A 20,464-nucleotide genomic window follows, 5' to 3' on the forward strand; every position below is an offset into this window, starting at 1 on the left:
AGCAATAGCTCTTCATAGTTTAACTCAAATATTTTAGAGAACAATTTAAATTACTAAAGTTTTCAATCTTCAGAAATTGCATTTTTTCATATGAAACATAGAAAAACTAAGTCAGAAATACACATTTACCAAATAAGGAACAAAGAGTGGGAGTACTTAATTTTAAAAAAATGTGATTTTTATGAATCTATGTTTAATTTTTTTAATTGAACCAATCATATAGATGGTTACCCAACATATACTTATAGGTCACACATTTTATAATACAATGATTTGTAGCAAAACATTATTGAATAACAGTAGTTTTTTGATTATCTTTGGCCTAGTGCAGCACATTAAAAAGTTTTAAAATTCAGATATGATGCCGGGCGGTAGTGGTGCAAGCTTTTAATCCCAGCACTAGGGAGGCAGAGCCAGGTGGATCTCTGTGAGTTCGAGGCCAGCCTGGTCTACAGAGCGAGTTCCAGGAAAGGGACAAAACTACACGGAGAAACCTTGTCTCAGAAAAAAACAAAACAAAACAAAACAAAACAAAACAAAACAAAACAAAACAAAAAAACAGATATGATGTTTTCTATGTCATACTTCTGACAAAGAAAATGATCATTTTTTTATTAACACTGTAAATGAAAAATTGTCCTCTAATGTCAAGTGAAAATAAAACCCATTTATGTACAGTCAGTGGTTTTATAGATCCAAGAGTTTGGTTGAATTTGGCTAAATAAAGGAAACAGCTATAAATATTTGTGCCTCTAAAGAGTCAAAAGTAAGATGAAGCTATCCTGTTGAGTTTCCTTGCCTTTCTCACTTCAAGTGACAAAGCAGTTCCATGAACGCACCTGTCTGTAGGTGCCCTTAAGTATTCTACCATGAAGGAAATGCAAAACCTGTTCATTTTCATTGACTCCCTTGATGAACGGCCATATTCTCACTGATATCTTCTACATCTGCGAGACCACTATTCCCTTAACACTTACAGGATGTTGAGTACAATAAGGACAGCCAGTGACTTTAAATGTTATTTAGTCATCTAGGAGAAGAGACTGTCTATAGCATTCAACATCACAGTTTAAAAAAAAAAAAATAACATGGGTATTTCTGAGTGACCCTTGCTAATATTTGCAAGGAATTTGAATGAGAGGTGGGAATAGAGAATATATTCAGTGCACTGAGTTTGCATGGTAATGTTCTTTACAACAATTTCCAGGCCTTGCTCTAGTGTGCAGAATATGGTTGTAAAATAACTTTCTGCGGTGAGCTTTGTGATCCAAAGTGGACACTCATCTAAAGAAATTTACAAGATATCTGGCTTATATAAAATGATTTTGATGCCCTGTCATTGATAGTGCTTGAAAACCATTTTAAGTGTATTTTTTGTTGTCTCTCTACCATCTATTCTCTCTTTACCACTATTTTTTGTTTTGTTTTGTTTGTTTGTTATTTTGAAATTTATAGTATATTTATATTTGGGGGGAGATTTTACTTCGTCTCCTTTATGTGGCAAGACCAGCATTAAAGAGGAGGAGTATTCATATTTTTAGATGTATAAATAATCTGTAGGTATTGCCTTACAAAACCCTGCATATAGCTTCCTTGAGCAAGTAGTAGGGGTGGATGCTAGAGGGAGATTGTAACCAATACCACAGTACAGAACATTTTATCTGTAATGGATTTATTCTGTAGGGAATCTATATGAGACACATTTCTTGTGTTGTGCTTTTTCAAAGAAGTTCTGTGTGGAAGCCAAACCCTGGAGTCACTGCCCAACTCTTCTGGAATCCAGAGTACCCTGGCCATCAGGTATAGATCTGTCATATGGATCAGAGAATACAGAACCCATTTTCTGTGGATTAGTAAAGATTTACATCTGGACTCCAAGCATATCCCTGGAGCTACTGGGGCAGAATATGCCGAGGAATGAGGCCCTGGACATCTCTACTCTAGCAGACCTGATCTCAACACTCTTTTGCCTGCTGTTTATGGAAACCTTCAATTATCAGATGCATTGTTACCTGAGAGGTGATATGGCAGACCAGCTCTTCCCATACCATATCCTGGGAGGCTAGATGAAGACAGTGTATTACGGGCCTTATAAACATTGTTGAATAAGAGTGATATTACCCAGAATGATCACCCCAAGAGGGGAAAACTAAAGTGATCAGTTTGCAGAATGCACATCAGAATTTCCTGCACATGTCTGGAATAATAACTGTTTCCTGCTCACTACAGGCCATGACTACCTAGGAAGCAGTGGACTACCCGGGGTGAAGGAGTGAAGTAGCCATAGAAAGTATTAGTAAATCTTTGCCTCCATCACTACATGTATGAATTCTGATATGCTTCTGTCTGTAGGTCAAGAAGAATAAAGGCTTGGTAGAACTGCACTATATGGAGGTGAGGATTTGGATATTGTTCGTCCCTTGTTCTGGAAATACTGAAATTTGTCTGTGTGTTGCAGTGGAAGTGAATTACCACTGGGACCTGTCTACCCTAGCAAGCTTTGCTCCTTCCCTAGGCCAGCTAAGAAATCTTTACAAATTTCTTTTTTCTCAAATCTGTGTATTTGACTATATTTCCCTAGGGGAAAATGAACAGCTTGTTGCCACTTTCATGTCTTGGTTCTGCATACTGGACTTCCTCCAGCAGCTCCATATGAACAGTGCCTGTTTCCTACAAGGTTACTCAGACCAGGTGCTCATGTGCCTGAAGATCTCCTTGGAGGCCCTCTGATTAACTCACTGCCAGCTTTCAGAATCAGTCTTGAACTGTGTCTCAGCACCTGTGCAGTCAGTCAGCCGAAGAGCTTAGCTTGAGTTGGGTCAGACTGACCCATTTATATCCCGAGTCTCCCTGAGTTCTGTTAAAGAAAGTTACAGTCACAAGAAGACCCTGTACTTGCAGGATGGTGGCTTCTGGGACTCAGTTAGCCAGAATTGAGCCTCTGTTGCTAGTTCACCATGCTCAGTTTTTATGAAAACATTTCCATGTCTGTCTTGTATCATACTGCCAGAGTGAGCCAGTTAATTAGTTAAGCCCTACCCCTCTAGAGATCAATGACAGCCTGTGATGTTCTCAGGGAGAAGACTTGTCCAACCCTGTGATGAGCTCAGAATCACTGAGATTTTTAAGGCTGGAGAGGATGCATTTGTTTGGCACTGACTGCTGCTTTCAATATTCAATTGATGCATGTCTAACTTGATAACCAGTCTACACCTTTCTTGGATGTAAACATCTAGTTTTCTGGGTGTTCAGAGATGCAAACTAAGGCATACATGTCTCATCATGGAACTTAGAACCCATGGCTGCATCCTGCTGCTCACTGTGGCTGGTAAAAAACAAGTTGATTCAGCAGAGCAAAATTAATGGTAGGGGAAATTGTTATGAGGAGCAAGGGTGAACTGGTGACTGTCTCCTGGGATCAGACTTTCTAGAGGTGGATCCTGGTTGCACAAGTCCATGAGGATGTTATTCCTGCATGGATGGTTACAAATAAATGTTCAGAAATGAAGGAAACTTGTTTCAAACCCTCTGGTGTTCTCCATGGTCAATTAACCTGGTTTCAGTTTAAAGGTCAGAAAAGTCCTTGACTATAGGGGAAGAAAAAGGACGGAATTGTTTGAACATGAGGTTGAGGCTCAAGAGCTTACAGAACCAAGAAAAATCAGAGCCACTCTGGTCATGCTCTGCACTTCTTTGCTCCTTTTTAGGCATCTGGTCCACCTAATATGTGTGGCTGTTCAGTGGACTAAAGCATACAAATTGTCTTCCTAAAATGAGCCACACAGACCCAGTCTTTGCAGTGTGTTACTTTTTCAGTAGAAGCACATCTAATAGCAAGATCTTAAAGCATAAAATACAAAAAAAGAAAAGAAAAGAGAAGGAAATGTCATGCAGATACACTCCTGTACAAATGGCATCAATACACACGACATTTGGAAGTTCAGGTAGCTCTGTTATTAGCACAGTAAAGGAGGTTTTAGTGCAGAGAATATTACCAGGGACAAAGAAGGTATTAATGGTGAATTTAAATCAAAGCAATGCTAGGCAACACCTGAGGCAAAACTGACCCAAGGAGAGAAATAGACAAAATACAACATTATACCTGAAACCATCAAGGCTGATTTTTCATAAATATTTGACCAATAATACCAACAAACAATAAATTTACATTTTAAAACAAACAAATAAGTTCTTATATACTTCTATCCTAAACTAACATTCTTAAATTTTATTCTTCCCATGTTCTGGCCAATTAGACAACTTGCCAGCTGTTGTTATAAATCAATATAGATACAGATATATAGCTATTTTTTCTTTATTTGCAAGATGGAAAACCAAATAATCTCTGATTAAAGCAAATATTTCTACAAATACAAGTATCTTTCAGTGTTATCTCTGAGTTGAACTAAATAGTAATTGCTATCAGTTTAGACATGATTTGGAAAGTTGAGAAGTCTACTTAGGAACTGTAGTCTTGCTTTTATTCTTCCATTGATAAGTGGTCAAGAAGTTTCATGGGGTCCATATGTGGGTTTTGGAAGTGCTGATGAAGCTATAGGACCAAGGGCCTTCAGAACCCAAGCCATGAGCCAATAAAGTTATCTTATGCTTTTGTTTGTTTGTTTGTTTGTTGTTTTCTGTTTTTTTTTTTTTTGAGACAGGGTTTCTCTGTGTACCTTTATGCCTTTCCTGGATCTCACTCCATAGACCAGTCTGGCCTTGAACTCACAGAAATCTGCCTGCCTCTGCCTCCTGAGTGCTGGGATTAAAGGCATGCGCCACCACCGCCAGGCTCGCTTATGCTTTTCAAATATGTTCCATTCAGATCATTCATTTCTATAATATAATGCTATATAGTAAAACTACACTTGACATAGATAAAATGACTTAATTCTCCCCAAGGATACTTACACACATTTTAAAGCACTGCTAAATAGTGTAGAAACACTGTTAATGTGTAGGAAAGACTTCTTATTAGCACCAATTTTAACACTAATTTTATTTCCCTCAAATAAAATAAAACATTGGGACCCAGGATGATTTGACTTCCTAACTGACAGACAGACCTGGGAACTCTGGCTACCTTGTGAAGAGGATTATCATGCAAGCAGCCAGTGAGCCTGCTCTCACACCAGTCCAGCTACTAGAACATTCCAGCAAAGTTTGAGGACAATACACTGTAACTGCAGCTGCTGTTGCCAAACAAAGCACAATTCTGTCTCCAGAAAATAACTTACCAGTCACTATTATTTCAAACAGCTTACTGTGGATCTCTTTGTCATCAGATGCCTCAGTGAACTTTAGGTAACCCTGTGTCCATTTTCCCCTCTGGCCAGAGTTGGAATTTCCCACAGAAGGACTGTGCTGTGATTGGTATAAATATAATCTCTTATTTATATGAATGACCACCACGATTAGTACAGATACCTTGGCCACAGGCCCTTGTTCAGCTGTATAATCATGATGTTGGGTTCACTTTCCAGGTTGGCCAGAATGCATCTTCCTGTGCTGCTTCCTGATGTAATATTAGGCTCAATTAAAGAAGTGACCCTGGTGGGCTTTTCTTATCTATTTTTGGTCTTTCTACTAAGTAGGGCCAGTTGAGCTGGTAACACAAAAAGGGGGTACTTAAGGCAACAGCAGGGCAGAAGTAAAATTGGCAGTAGCAATGAAATTATGTTCAAAAAGTCCCAAAGAATGACTAGGAATATGGGCGTGGCAGAGACAACACAGTCTGTGAAGAGCTAAAGAAGGGAGACAGAGTCTTGGTTTTCAGTAGGTTCTCAGGAAACTGTCAAGCCTTATGTACACAGGATTCCAGATAATGCAGCCCCAAAGTTGCTGTAAAGAGCATAGGCTGTACCATTAGTCACTACTGGTATTGAGGTTCCCAACATCTGAGGCCCACTTGGGAGCTGTAACACTAACAAACAGTGCCTGCTAGTGGCTAGCTACCACAGTCACTCTTGCCTCTTGGAGGCTGAGGATTACAGTAATTTCAAAGGGTCAGAGATCCCCATTGGCTAAAGTCTAGAACATTAAGCCTTCCAACTGAGTAGTTAAATCCATAAGTGCCTGTATTTCAGAGCCCTGAGATATAAGCTCCCAAATATCGAATATCAAGACTTGGAGCTGTCATCCTTTCTGTTTCCAAGGCAAACACCTAGGCCATAGGTACTCAGAGTTCAAAGACCGTTGGCTCTTTAAGAGCTTCTCCCTGCTTTCATTATTTTTATCCAGTTAGAGAAAAAGGACCCCAGGTAACTCATTAGTAACAAATGGAAAGTTTGGTGAATCTGTGTCCAAGAATTTTATAGATTCTATAACACTGGAGGTCTCATAAATCAAATACTTAGGAAACACCAGGGTCCAAAAGTCAGCCAAGAGCTCATTTTCACATGCTAAATACTCATGGATGTATTAAGGCATACCTTCCTCTAAAATTTTGTTAGTCTGAACTATGATTCACTTTGGCTTTGCCTAAGACTCCATATAATATCTCTATCTTCCATGGACACTGCTGATATCCTTGGAATACAACAGGTGTACCACCCATAAAAAAAGGAAGTTTGCACATAGAAGTAACCGGGATGCCTTGTAAGTTACCAAATATGTTTAATGTATTTCTTTCTCAAAACCACAAGAAATTAAACAAAGCCTGAATGTCCTCTGCATGCATGGTAGCAAACACAATATACAACAATATATTTTTCACTATAGAAAGAATATTCCAATGATCCTACATCTATTGGATCCTTAGAATGTGCTATGCTCCTGAATTCTCATAGGCCTTGTGTCCTATTCTTTGTATACTTACGAGTTACTAAAGTGCACTCTTTTTATTAGATCCATTTACAAAAGTGTCACAAATATAGTGAACTGGGGACATATTCAAGGTGATAAAGGGGCTTCAAGGCTATGCTATGGAACCATGTGGGTATTGATAGTCCTGAAAGAACACCATAAGGACATACATAGATTTTTCTTATCTATTGTTACACAGTCAGTGATTTCCGTTTCTCATGGTCAGTAACTTCCAATACCAAAGATCACATCATCACAGAAGTGAACACAGCATGCACGATAACAGAGAAACTAAATTCATATAAACTTTACTACATTACATTTTATAGTTATTATATTTACTACAAGTTATTATTAATCTCCTATTGGATCTAATATATAAATTAACCTTTATTATGAGCATGTATAAATGTATGTATAGGATACAAACAAAATACATAAGTTTAGTACTTGTGATGCCAATTTTAATCACCAACTTGGCTCAACTTAGAATCACACAGGAAGGGATTCACAGAAGGGAATCACACAGAAGTGAGGGATTGTCTAAATCAGGTTGGCTTATGGATATTTCTGTGGAGGAATTTTCTTGATTACCTTAACTGATATGAGAAGACCCAGCTTGAAAGTGGGTGGTGCCATTCCCTAGTCTAGGACCCTAGACTATAGAAGAGCAGAGAAATGGAGCTGAGCACAAAACATGTATGTTTCTATTTTTCTCTGCACTTGACTGTGAATGTGATATGATAATGTGCTTCAAGCCCCTGCCACTGTGACTTCCACACAATGGACTAGAACCTGAAATTGTGAACTAAAATAAAGCTATTCCCCGCTAAGTTGCCTTTGGCCAGGGTGTTTTAACACAGTGACAGAAATGAAGCTAGGACAGGACTCTCTGCTGTTTCAGAACCCACTGGAGGTCTTAGAATGCATCTCCCATGGATATATGGAGGATTAGCAGACTATTAGACCTTTGTAAGGAAAAATTCTGATATTATTTGCTAAAAAGTATGCAAAAACATTTCATGTCAGTTAGGTAGATAACTGATTCTAATTGCTAGGGTAGGGTTGACTTATTTTGTTACAGGTATGACATCAGGAATTCCCTTAATGACTAGTCTCTTCATATATCCATATAATTTAATCTGTTAGAATCTACTGTCATTGTCTCTGACTCATTTGATTTGTGAATCAAACACAAATCCATAAGAAATGTGACTGTTACAGATATTATAGGAATATTTAAATACTAATGGTTTTGCAAGCCTGGATAATGATAATTGTAAAGCTGTTTTATGGTTTACTTTTCTTGACAGATGTGGAAGGAGGTAAGAGCTGCACAATTGTCAGTTGAGGCTTCCTATCCATTGTGGTTTGAATGTGTGTGACCTCTCAAAATTTGTATGTTCAGATATAACCTGGCTGATACCAATAGGAAGGGCTCTCAGAACACGATTAGAACTTGGTGGTGGAGTGCACACAAAATTAGTAAATGCCCTTATAAAAAAGTCGATTAAGCCCTTTTGCCTTTACACCTTGAAGACAAAGGTAGAAACAGAGGGTGAGAGGTCAAGACATTCATTGGTGACTTGATCTGGGACATTCTGCTTACTGAATTGTGAACAATAAATTTATGTTTCTCAAAAATGACCCAGTACAAGGTAATTTGTTATAGCACCATGAATAGACTAATTTATTGCCACAATAGAGTTCACTTAGAACTTCCTCTCGTTTCCTACTGGTATTCTAAGTTTAGTACAGGTGATGAATGCATTTATTTTATGTTCATCTGCCATTCTGTTTCCTTTATGGTCATGGTGTGGGCTTGATCTGTAGCTGTACTGCCTATGACTATAGTAGAAAGGAAGTTTCTCAGAGCTGCCACTGAGGCTTCATGATTTTCAGCTAAGATTCTGGATTAGAAATTTACAGCCATCTACTTCTTCATGGACAATCTCTGTGGGGTCATCTGAGGCATCCAGCAGATTATACAATGTAATAACTACCATTGTAAGAGTGATCAGTTGATACAGCAACTTATTCTCCCAAAGACTCCTTCTCTTCTGATCCTTCCCTCATGTTGTCAGTGAATACCTCATGGCTACTTAGAGTAGCAAGTTTCCAATACTTCTAGGCTTAATAGGGTAGAAATAGAAAAGATAATTGTATAGAGGATTGCTGGCACAAGCTATGTCATTATTGGAGGGGTAACATGACCCACCTTAATTAAAAAAGGAGCTGGAATTGGGATAATAAACACCTAAATTTACTTCTCTCCCATCCTATAATACCCTAGTCTCATTAGTGAAATGCATGCAGATGATAAAGAAAGATTATGGACCCTGCAAATGGAGCCCAGATAGTCCAGTCGTCTTCTGCACCCAGAAAAGAAGTAAGAACCTACAGAGCACACACCTCTATCAAAGTCTCCAGCTTTTCTAATTGGATAAGATCATCTATCTATCTTCTGCTTCTTGGTTTACATGTAATTTATAGTAGTTTTCTTAAAGCCTCAAGTACTGACTTATACATTGTCTTCCCTCTTAGAACACTGTTATTCTCTTTCTCTCTTTTATTTCCCTATGCAACTAGATATGATTTATTTGGTCCTATAGGTAGCTCAGTTTGTATTATATTTTGATTTCATAATTTTTGTGTATGTGTATGGTCTACATGTATTATTCATGTAATGTATGCATGCTACACATGTGTACCTTTAGAGGTCAAATGTTGATATCAGGTGTCCTCTTCAATCCACATTCCTCATTTTATTTTATTAGTTTATTTTATTTTATAGGAAGAATCTCTCTCTGAAACTGGAACTCACTGATTGGCTACAACGGCTGAGCTGTGAATTCCCGGGATTGCCTGTCTCTGCTAGCATGCTGTGGTTATGGATGTGTGCCATCTTGCCTGGCTTTTACATGGGTCTGGGGGCCCAAATGTAGGTCCTTATGTTTGTGCAGCAAGAAATACCCACCAAGTCATCTCCCTAGATCTATAATTATTTTATATAACCCATTTAAAATTGCATACTACTAACATTTCACATGCAGTGTTTTTAAGTGTTTGATGAAAAACAAACATGAATGGCATATTGGATTTGTATGGACTGTTGTGGACTTAACCTCCATAAATAATTCTCTTGTTTTAAACAAACAAACAAAAAAAACAAGTTCTCAAATATATTGTTCTTATAGCCATGACATTTATGAATCTTGGCTACTTATAAATCATGACCAAATTATATGTATAGCATACTTTTAATTCAAATAAACTAGTTGCCAGTAACTTCTGTATCTATGTTTGCTTCTCCTTTCTCACAGAAGTTGTAATACGGTATTATTTCCATTTAATCTAGACAAGTCTTTGTTTAATAATTTCAGTTTGGGAACACTAATGAATGAATGAATACATGTTTTTGGAATTTTAAAAGATATCTAAGTGATCATGAGTAAGCCAGAAAACATGTGCACTATGAGGGAAACTAACATGTGCAGACAGGATGCAGGATGCTTCACTTGATTGAGTTTAGGAACATGACACATATAATTAACACATCTTTGTGTACAGATTGGAAAGCAGAGACCCAGAGGACTTCTGAAATGGAAGACTTTCAGGGTCAAAATATATTTTCTTTAGAAACTCATTTGCTTTTCTCCTTAACTGTGTAGAAGAACCCTTGTTTGTATAGCAAGAGAAGACAATTTTTTTCTAATTTTAGGAGATTATCAACATATCAAGAAAAATTCTATACTGTCCAGTTGATCTATTTTGTCTGCTTTATCAGTCAATGAAATATGTCCTTTAAAAAATAGAGACAATTCACAGAGATTGGTAAAAACCACAGCTTGGTAGTGTCAATCTGGGAGTGAGTTAATGTAGCAGCTATGAATATGACTGATCAAATTCTTCCAGAGCTAAAAAATTGTTATTATTAGCACCTCAGCACTAACTGGCATTGGTGTGGAGTATAGCTTCCCTAACAGCGATGATCTAGTGGGATGTCTTTCATTATGCAATGATGCCTGCATCATCTTTCATGTCAAGTTGTCAAAGAACTAACCTAAATCAGTCCTCTTTCATGGTTTTGACATATTTCAGAAAGATTAACACTATGCAGGCAATGGAGCCATAGAACCTCTATGTAGATGGTTAGTCTTCAATTATGTTTGAACATTTTCTGTGGATAATTTGATAGTTATACAACTCCAAAGATGTGATAATACCTCACAGATACCTCAAGACAAGGTCTGGTGTAGAATGATGAATGAGAGAATAAAATATGCCAATAAAAGTGTTTGTGAAAAGTGCTATAATTAAATATTATTCTACTGTTTCAAAAATATTGAGATTTGCTCAAAGTGCAGGAACTCCTTAGATCTAAGGTATTTCTCTACAGCAAAGGCTAGCATTTTTCTATGAAGGGCTTTTAAAGTTCTATATTACTGTAATTTTGCCAAGTTATCACTGCATCCAGTATCTGGTGTTTGAAGAGAAGAGTGCTGTGGATATCACTCTATATGCTGTGAATGTTTTGCTCTGATTGGTTGATAAATAAAATGCTGATTGGCCAGGAGCCAGGCAGGAAGTATAGGTGGGATAAGCAGAGAAGGAGAATTCTGGGGGTGGAAGGCTGAGTGAGGAGATGCAAGCCCCCACCATCCAGGGGGCAGCATATAATGGCACACAGGTAAAGCCACAGAACACATGGCAACATATAGATTAACAGAAATGGGCTGAGTTTAAGTGTATGAGCTAGTCAATAGTGAGCCTGAGCTAATGGCCAAGCAGTTTTAATTAATATAAGCTTCTGAGTGATTATTTCGTAAGCGGGCTGCAGGACTGTGGGAGCTTGGCGGGACCCAGAGAAAACTTCCAACTACATATGTCCTCTGTATGCAACCTGTCATTGTAGTGTGACAATAGTCATAGGCCCTATAGGAATAAATATGGGACTTTGTCTCAATAAAACTCTGTGGAAAATAGAATTGGAATTTGGTATACTTTCAATAAGCTGCCAAATATTCTATCCTTTTATTAATCTACTTTAAAACGATAAAAAGTATTTTTAGATCATGTGCTATATAAAATCAAACAGGGATTCCATGCATAATTGGGAATCTCTCCATCTAAATAGTTGGCTTTCCCCTCTTTCATGATCAGATAATCATCAAAAGTTCTGACAAAAATATCATAGCTAGACTTGGGGATACTATGTGAAGCTAAATCTCACTTCCCTACATTTTCTTGCTGCTGTGATAAACTATCTTGACAAAAGCAATTTTATTTACTTTTTAAAGTTTTAACTTTTACTTTTAAGTGTGTATGTGTATGTCTGAGAATAGGTTTGTACAAATAATGTGGTATCATGGAAGACAGTGGAGTGAAGATGAATCCCCCGAAATTGGAGTTACAGGCAGTTGTGAGCTGCCCTGCACAGGTACTAGCATTGACTCCAGTTCTCTGTAATTGCAGTGTTCATTCTTAACCCAGTCTCAGGGAAAGGCAACTTTAACAAAGGCTCATGATTCCAGGATATAGTCCATTATGGTAGTGAAGGCATGTCAGCAAGAACTTGGTTAGCTGTTCACATTGCAGCCCAGAGAGAAAGCCTATTTCTCCTTTATGCAGCCCCAGGAGCAAACTATGGAATGGTACTTCCCACAGTGGAAGTGGATCTTCTCACCTTTGCTTAATCTAATCTAGATAGTCCCTCACAACCATTTCCAATATTAACTTAATCTAGATAATCCCTGACAGACATACCCAGGGGCTGGTTTCCTAGGTAAATTGCCAGCAAATAAAAACCATCACACCTCCCAATGGGTTCTCATCAAAGGGAAGAAATTGGATATGATGTAACTGTTATTCTCTGGGATCTCTTTATGAAAAACTGAGAGGGAATAATGTTCTTCCATATAGTATATTTTGATCACATTCTTTACCCTCCCACATCTATACTCACCCAACTTTATGTTCTTTCTCTCTATTTATTAAAAAAAATAAAAATAAAACAAAAAGCAAACCAAACAAAAGCAACAACATAAAAAAATGCCAAAACAAAACAAAAATTAGAATCCATTTGTGTTGTCAAACTACGTCTGGGCATGAGGCCTGCTCTGAATTATGGTTGATAGACTGAATGCCATTCCTTGGAGAAAACTGATTTCCCTTTCCCAGCAAGCAGCAAATAGCTTCTTGGTTCAGTTTATGAAGCCTGAACCTAATTAGGCTTATCAATAAAATCTAAGAGTCACATATTGGGGTAATAACTTGAAAGATCAGAGATGCAGAGGAGCAGCCACCAGTGACTTCTTACCTCTCCAGATCCACCAACAGAAAGGGGGCCAAGATCCTGTCTCCACCTACCCTTTACTCCTATCTCCACCTCCTGATGATGTTGGGATTAAAGGTGTGAGTCCCACAAGTGCTGGGATCAAAGGCATAAGCCTCTATTATCTGGTATCTATGGTTAACTAGTGGCTAGCTCTGCCCTCTGGTCTCCAAACAAGCTTTATTTGTCAAAACACAAACAAAATACCATATAAATTTCCCCCTTTTGTCTAAGTAGAATAAGTACAATAACTATAGGCAAGAATTATATTAACAATGTCTAGCCATCTGCATTTGACAAATTCAGAGAAAATGATCTAATATCTATCCTATCTTGGTGAGTCCAAAGTGTTGTACTTAATTCCCTTTCTATCCTAACTTGTATTACTACATTTTTATATCCCCCTATTCTTACAACAAGATCCCTGAGTCTAATCTCCTTTATTCAGCTTTTTTCTTGACTATTACCAATAACAACTTGTACCCAACTCCCCTTAAATGATAATAAATATCCATGACCCATCTTTTGGGAATGTGGGCATAGTTCTCTAGACTACTTCTTGTTGATTGGGGTTGCTGGTAATCTTTGGGGAACCCTGAGAAAATTCAGGATTATGGTCAAGTACTTACTGGAGAATTCTGTGAGGCTGGATCATGTCAGACAGCAGCCTTGAAGCTGTTCTGGATGTAGAACTAAGAGAGAACTGCAACAGAGGCACTCTAAGATGTTGGATCACCTGGGCCATCTGCTCTCATCAAAGACTTTTCAGGGGATTTTCCTTAATAAAATCTGATTTTTCTTAACCTAGAATGAATCCAGAGCCTATCATTTCCAGTGAAAATGAAAGCATAACACCTTTCCAAAAGTAACATAACTTTTAACTTAAATTTTGAAGTCAAGATATTTTTAAAATATATAGGTTGGTTTAATTTAGTAGCTTTCACAATCAAATGTCTCTCAGCAGTTATTATTTGTCCATTAACAGTAAAAAAAATCCAAGAGCAACACAATAAAATATAGAGTTCAGAATTTCTATGTATTTTCCATTGTTATGTGGCTTATCTTACTTGTCATTACTCCATTCCCTTTTTAAGGAGTTTACTATTATTTTTAAATATTTTTTTAAATCTATGACTATTTCTACCCTTTTTCTTATTTCTCCCGAGCCTGCACACATTTTTCAAACATAAACTGTTTAGAGATTTTTGGTTTTGTTTATTTTTGTTTTATGTCTGAGTCTGTCTTTATTGCATACCTCTATCTTTTTCTGACCACATGAGCCTGTAAACTGCTAAGCAGCATGAATAACACCTCTCCCTCTGCCCTGGCAACTGGCTCTGCCATGCCTTGATCCCTAAGACCCCGGCTTCTTGGTGGAGGCATTGGTGAAAGCTATGTTTAACTCCCCAACTCCAAGAAGCTTCTGGATCCACACTGCCATAGAGAAACACACTGACTGCTGCTCATAAACCCCATTTAAGTGTTTGGTATCAGGGCCTCTTAAAAGAGCCATGCAGATTTTGCTGCTAACACTGAGTTGGGAACATGTCTCTTAAAGGAACTGTGCCTCTGCTTGCTGCAAGCCAACAGAGCCTACCCAAGAAAAAGCAGTTGTCAAGAAGCCAAATTCTGACTCCACTTTTGTATGTTTAGAATCCTTTTTAAAGCCTTTTCAGGCTTTATGTGGAAATTCTTACCCCACATTGGGTGCCATATGAAGTGTGAACCTAATTAGTCTTATCAATAAAACCAGGAGTCTGATATTAGGATAATAACCTGAAAGATCAGAGAACTACAGGAGCAACCATGAGTGACTTCTTACCTCTCCAGATCCTCTGACCAAAAGGGGGCCAAGATCCTGTCTCCATCCTCCTTATATTCCTGTCTCTACCTCCTGAGTGTTTGGGATTAAAGGCCTGAGCCTCCCAAGTGCTGGTATCAAAGGCATGAGCCTCCCACATTTGGGGATTAAAGGTGTGAGCTTTCACTGCCTGGCCTCTATGGTGAACCACTAGGTAGCTCTGCCCTCTGATCTCCAGGCAAGCTTTATTTGTTGGAACACAAACAAAATATCACACAAATCTGTCTTGAACCTGTACAGGTTTTGTGCATGCTGTCACAATCTCAGTGAGTTCATATGTGTATCTGTTCTGTTGTGGTCAGAAGATGCTGTTTCCTTGGAATCAACCATCACCTCTGGCTCTTACAATCTCTCTGCCTCCTCCCTTCATAGATCCATGAGCCTTGAGGGGAGGAAACTGATAAACACATCCCGTTTAGGGCTGAATGCTTCTAAGTGAGAGTTTTTCTTAAAGTATTGACCTTAAAGAAAGATAGTAACAGAACAATAAAGTGAATGGAGAGAAACCTTTAATATCTTGCCTTGAATCTCTGAATTAAAGAAAGCTGTCTATAGAGCAAGACATCTAAACTAAAATGCTTTGTGATGAATAATCTTATTTTAAGGAAAAGAAATAATGAGATTCACTTCTTACCACCTCTAGACTCAAACAAGCTAACAGACCAGTAATCATTGCATTTAACATGTACATTATGCAATTATTTTATTAAAAATAAAGACTATTTTTCTGTCCTCTATTATAGTCAGGCTTCTGCCATGGACAAAAAAAAAAATGCTGAGAAGTTGTGTAGACACTTGGCCATGCCATGAATTTCTGTCAACTTTGGTCATTTAACTTTCAATTGATATCTTTGGTGAACTCATTATTGATCTCCCTAGGAAGAGAAAATAAAATAGATTTTGTGGGTGGACTGGGGTTAGGTAAGGATGAGAACAAGAGGGTCCAGGAGGGGTGGGAGGGAGAATGGAGGGAGAGAGTACTGAGAAAGAGGACAGGAATTGGGGGTCAATGTAGAACCCTAGTGCAATGGAAACTCCCTGGAATCTATGGGAGTGACCATAGAGAAGTCTCCTAGTAATGGGTGATATAGAGTCTGAACTGGCCATCTTATATAACCAGACAAGGCTCCCAGCATTGAGACTGAGACATCAACCTAGCCACAAACCCCTCCATATACAATATGTCCTGCCTGCAAGATGTGCTGGTGTAACAGTGGCACAGAATTTGTGTAACTGACCAATCAATGATTATTCCAACATGCCACAAGAGAGAGCCAATGCCTGATTCTGCCTGAATGACCAGGAACTGGAGGCTGGATAGGCCAGAGGCCTAGGATAGAACTAAACATGACTGTCCCCCATCCAGAAAGGAAAGCTTAATGAAATGATTCCTAATGGTATCTTGCTATACTCTGTGTCATCAGAGAGGCTTCATCCAGCCACTGATGGGAGCAGATGCAAGGACCCACAGCCAACCACTGGGAAAAGCCTGGAGAACCCTGCAGAAGAGGGAGAGGAAGGGTTCTAAGATTCAGAGGGGTCAAGGACGTCACAAGAACTTGACTCACAAAATCAATTAAGGAGGGCTCTTAGAGGATCACAAAGATAAGCAACAATCATGGACCTTGTGTGGGTCTTATCTAGGTCTTCTGCATAGACCTTGTGGGTATATAACTTACTCTTCTTGTGGGATACTTCTCAGTGGAAGTGGAGGGTATCTCTGATGCTTTTGCTTGCACTTGGGACCCTTTTCCTTCTACTGGGTTGCCTTGCCCAGCCTTAATATGAGGGTTTGTGCCTAGTCTTATTGTAATTTGTTATGCCACGTTCATTAGATATCCTTGGAAAGCCTCCTTTTTTTTCCTCAAAAAAAAAAAAAGAGGGGAGGAGTGAATTTTGGGGAGGGGAGGCTGGAAGGAATGGAAGCAAGGGAAACTGCCATCGGGATGTAACCTATATAAAGAGTAAAAATTTTTAAAAAGTTTAAAAAGTGATGATTTTCTTAGTTACTAATTGATTAATTAATTAATAATTGATTAGTTAATTTAATTGATTAATAAATTAAATGTAAATTCTTTATAAAAGGGAATTTACTGGAATGTCTTATAGCTAATAGGGGATGTGTAGTGCATCAGTGGCCATCTGCATGCTGAGCAGGCTCTCTAGGTTCAGTTTGTGGAACTGGCTGCATACACCTGCCAGTGATGTGTCTTTGTTGATTCCAGACATGTCAACCAGCATAATCCATAACTATAATCTATTAACATACATCTTTATACTCACTGATAAGTATAGCATTCACCCTTCATCAAGTCAACTTCTCTTTGTAATAAATAGAGACCATTATAGAAAATCACAACCAGTCAAAACGCAGAGTTATGGATCCCATTCTTAGTGGAAGTGGATAGATCTACAAAACACTCCTACACCTAAGGCTTGGGGAAAATTGTAGAAGAGGTGCTAGAAAAAATTGTTAAGAGCCAGATCAGGAACTTTGCTGTAAGACTGTGTCTCCTAGCACTTATCAGAACCTATACCCATAAAGTCTCAACAATATGACTGCCCAAATGTGAGCTGAACAATTATGACACCAATGATTATGTCAAAATGCATGGAGAAAAGCCCAGGAGGCCTCGACTATATACAAGAAGTATAAGCAACTGAGGAAAACTGGAATTCAGGGAGAGGACTTCTCTGGGAAGAGCACACCAATTGTCTGTCTAGTGCCAAATGATCAACCCTGAAGACATACATACATGTAACATTATTCAGACTAAACAAGTTATATTTATGACCATAGATAATATATGTATTACATACACATATATGTATGCAATAAAACTAAGTAAAAGAAGAGGACATCAATTTGAAGGAGAGTGCAGAAAGGCACGTGGGAGGGTTTGGAGGGAGGAAAGGAAAAGGACAAACATTGTAGTTAAATTATAAGTTCAAAAAAGAAAAAATACATAGGTTGCACATTTCATGAGATATGACAGTGTTTTATTGTTGTTAAGTCTGTTACATAAGCACGGTATCTAGTGTAGACTAAGTGATCAAAATGTTTTTATAATTAATCACAAAGGAAAAGCAAGTTAAAACCATAATGATATATCACTTCATACCTCTCAAAATGACCATCATTAAAAGATGAAAGATCAGATATTAGGAAAAGGAACTCATGTACCTGCTGATGGAATTTGTGTAATCATTATAGAAAATGGTAGCATTAAATACAGAACTATAAGAGTATATATCCAATGAAATGAACATCAGTTATGTCAGAGATATCTGCACTCCCACATTTGTGCCAGCATTAATCACCATAGCCATGATGTGTCATCCAAGGATGAACAGATAAAAACAAATGTGCTATCTATTCATGGTGGGATACTCATGATCTTTTTGTTTTCAAAAACGTTTAAATCATTTGTGCCATGTGTATATGAAATACTCAGGTAAGGGAAGCAGCTAGATGAAGAAAGTAAAACTGCTACATGATCACACATACATTTGGAATAGAAAAATTCAAATTCATAGGAAGCATCAACTAATGACTACCAAACTGAAATTGGGGGACATTGAAAATGCTGATCAAAGGGGACAAACTTTATTTGGACAGGCTAGACACATGCTGAAGATTTACTGTATACCATGGTAACTATGATTAACAATATGTATTTAAAAATGAATGTCAAAGTAGATTTTAGAAGGTCTTCCCACAAAATGAGATGAATGTGCGACAAAGCATAGGTTTAACATTTGGATTAGCTGTCCACAATGTTTATGTATACCAATTCACAATATTGCATATAAAACATGTACAAATTTTACTTACTAATTAATAACACAAAGGTTGCTGGATAATTAAATGTGTGAAGAAATAAATCCTAAGGACTAGTACTCTTAAGTTACCTTGTTTCCCCACTTGCATAGCATTTTATATTTTACAGAGAGCTCTGATGTCTGCCGTTTTACTTTTCTTTTATTAACATTATGGATTTTATAGGTGAATGTTATTTCCTTTTTTTCCTCTCCTAGGATTGCAGACACTGATGTTAATTTTGCCTAATGTTAGAGCTATCCAGTGATGGATTTCATAGCAGAGCTCTTGTCTGCTCATCTTTGCTCCCTTTAATAATTTCATGTGCTGTGGAGCTGGATGGATGGGCCCCATAAAGGAAAAATGGACACAATGTGTGCTCAGTGTGAAAAATGAGCCAAATGTCTCATGAAATTAGTGTGACATGCTTAAGAGATGCATCGACATTAGTGTGTGGCATAGTGATCAGTACGGATACTAAACATTTGGGTAAATTATGATAATTAGCATCATTTTCTGTAGACCTTGACACCCAGTGGGACACATGGATATGCCAACAAATGAAAAACTGTTGCCAGGTGACCAGCACTGCTAAGACTCCTCAGGAGACCAAGACTTGAGAAAGCTTCTCTTCTGTAAGATGAATAAAAAGAGAAAAAGCATGTGGCATGGACATTTAAACCAGGGTCCCTGAGAACAGTCAGGAGAAGGGAAGAAAGGGATGAGCCTGAGGAGGAGGAAAAGCTCAATAGGGAAGATACGGTGAGAAGGGCTGGGAGGAAGGTTTGAATCTCTTAAAGACAATAAGAAGCCCTACCAAAAGAAGCGGAAGTATGAGCTGGGACGGTCTGCTGCCAACACGAAGATTGGCCCTCGTCGTATACAGAAAGTTCAAGTCTGAGGAGGCAATAAGAAGTACCGTGCCCTAAGATTGGATGTGGGGAACGTTTCCTGGGGCTCTGAGTGTTGTACTCAGAAAACAAGGATCATTGATGTTGTCCACAATGCATTCAATAACAAGCTGGTCCGCACCAAGACCCTGGTGAAGAACTGCATTGTGCTTATTGACAGCACACCAAACGACAGTGGTATGAGTCTCACTATGCACCGCCCTGGGCCACAAGAAGGGGGCCAATCTGACTCCTGAGGAGGAAGAAATATTAAACAAAAAAAGGTCAAAGAAAATCAAAAAGAAATATGATGAAAGGAAAAAGAACACTAAAATCAGCAGTCTTCTGGAGGAGCAGTTCCAGCAGGGAAAGCTTCTTGCCTGTATTGCCTCAAGACCAGGCCAGTGTGGCAGAGCAGATGGCTATGTGCTAGAAGGCAAGGAGCTGGAGTTCTATCTGAGGAAGATCAAAGCCCGGAAAGGCAAATAAAGCATCACTCATTCATAATAAAGGTGTTTATTGTTCTATATAAAAAAAGAAAGAGATAAACAAGCAAAACAAAACAACAAAACCACCTCAGACCCAGATTCATCTACTAATGTAGCAACTGCAGAGATTCCTTCTGTGATTACTGAAGGCATGACAATGTCAGATGGCTTTTCACTGGTTAGCAATCAATTAAGCTACAGCAGACCCTTGTTGGCTGTTCTCTAACTATCCTTGGAAATAGCAGCAGGTCTTACAGGTGGAGAATT

At 38.3% G+C, this 20,464-nt stretch overlaps 1 pseudogene; it reads left to right on the forward strand.

The window, feature by feature from the left end:
* Positions 1-12,162: 12,162 nt before the first annotated feature.
* LOC118586247 lies at positions 12,163-20,240 on the forward strand (annotated as a pseudogene).
* The last annotated feature ends 224 nt before the right edge of the window (positions 20,241-20,464 follow it).

Source organism: Onychomys torridus, chromosome 6 (genome assembly GCF_903995425.1).
Source record: "Onychomys torridus chromosome 6, mOncTor1.1, whole genome shotgun sequence".
In the NCBI taxonomy this organism is placed as follows: domain Eukaryota; kingdom Metazoa; phylum Chordata; class Mammalia; order Rodentia; family Cricetidae; genus Onychomys; species Onychomys torridus.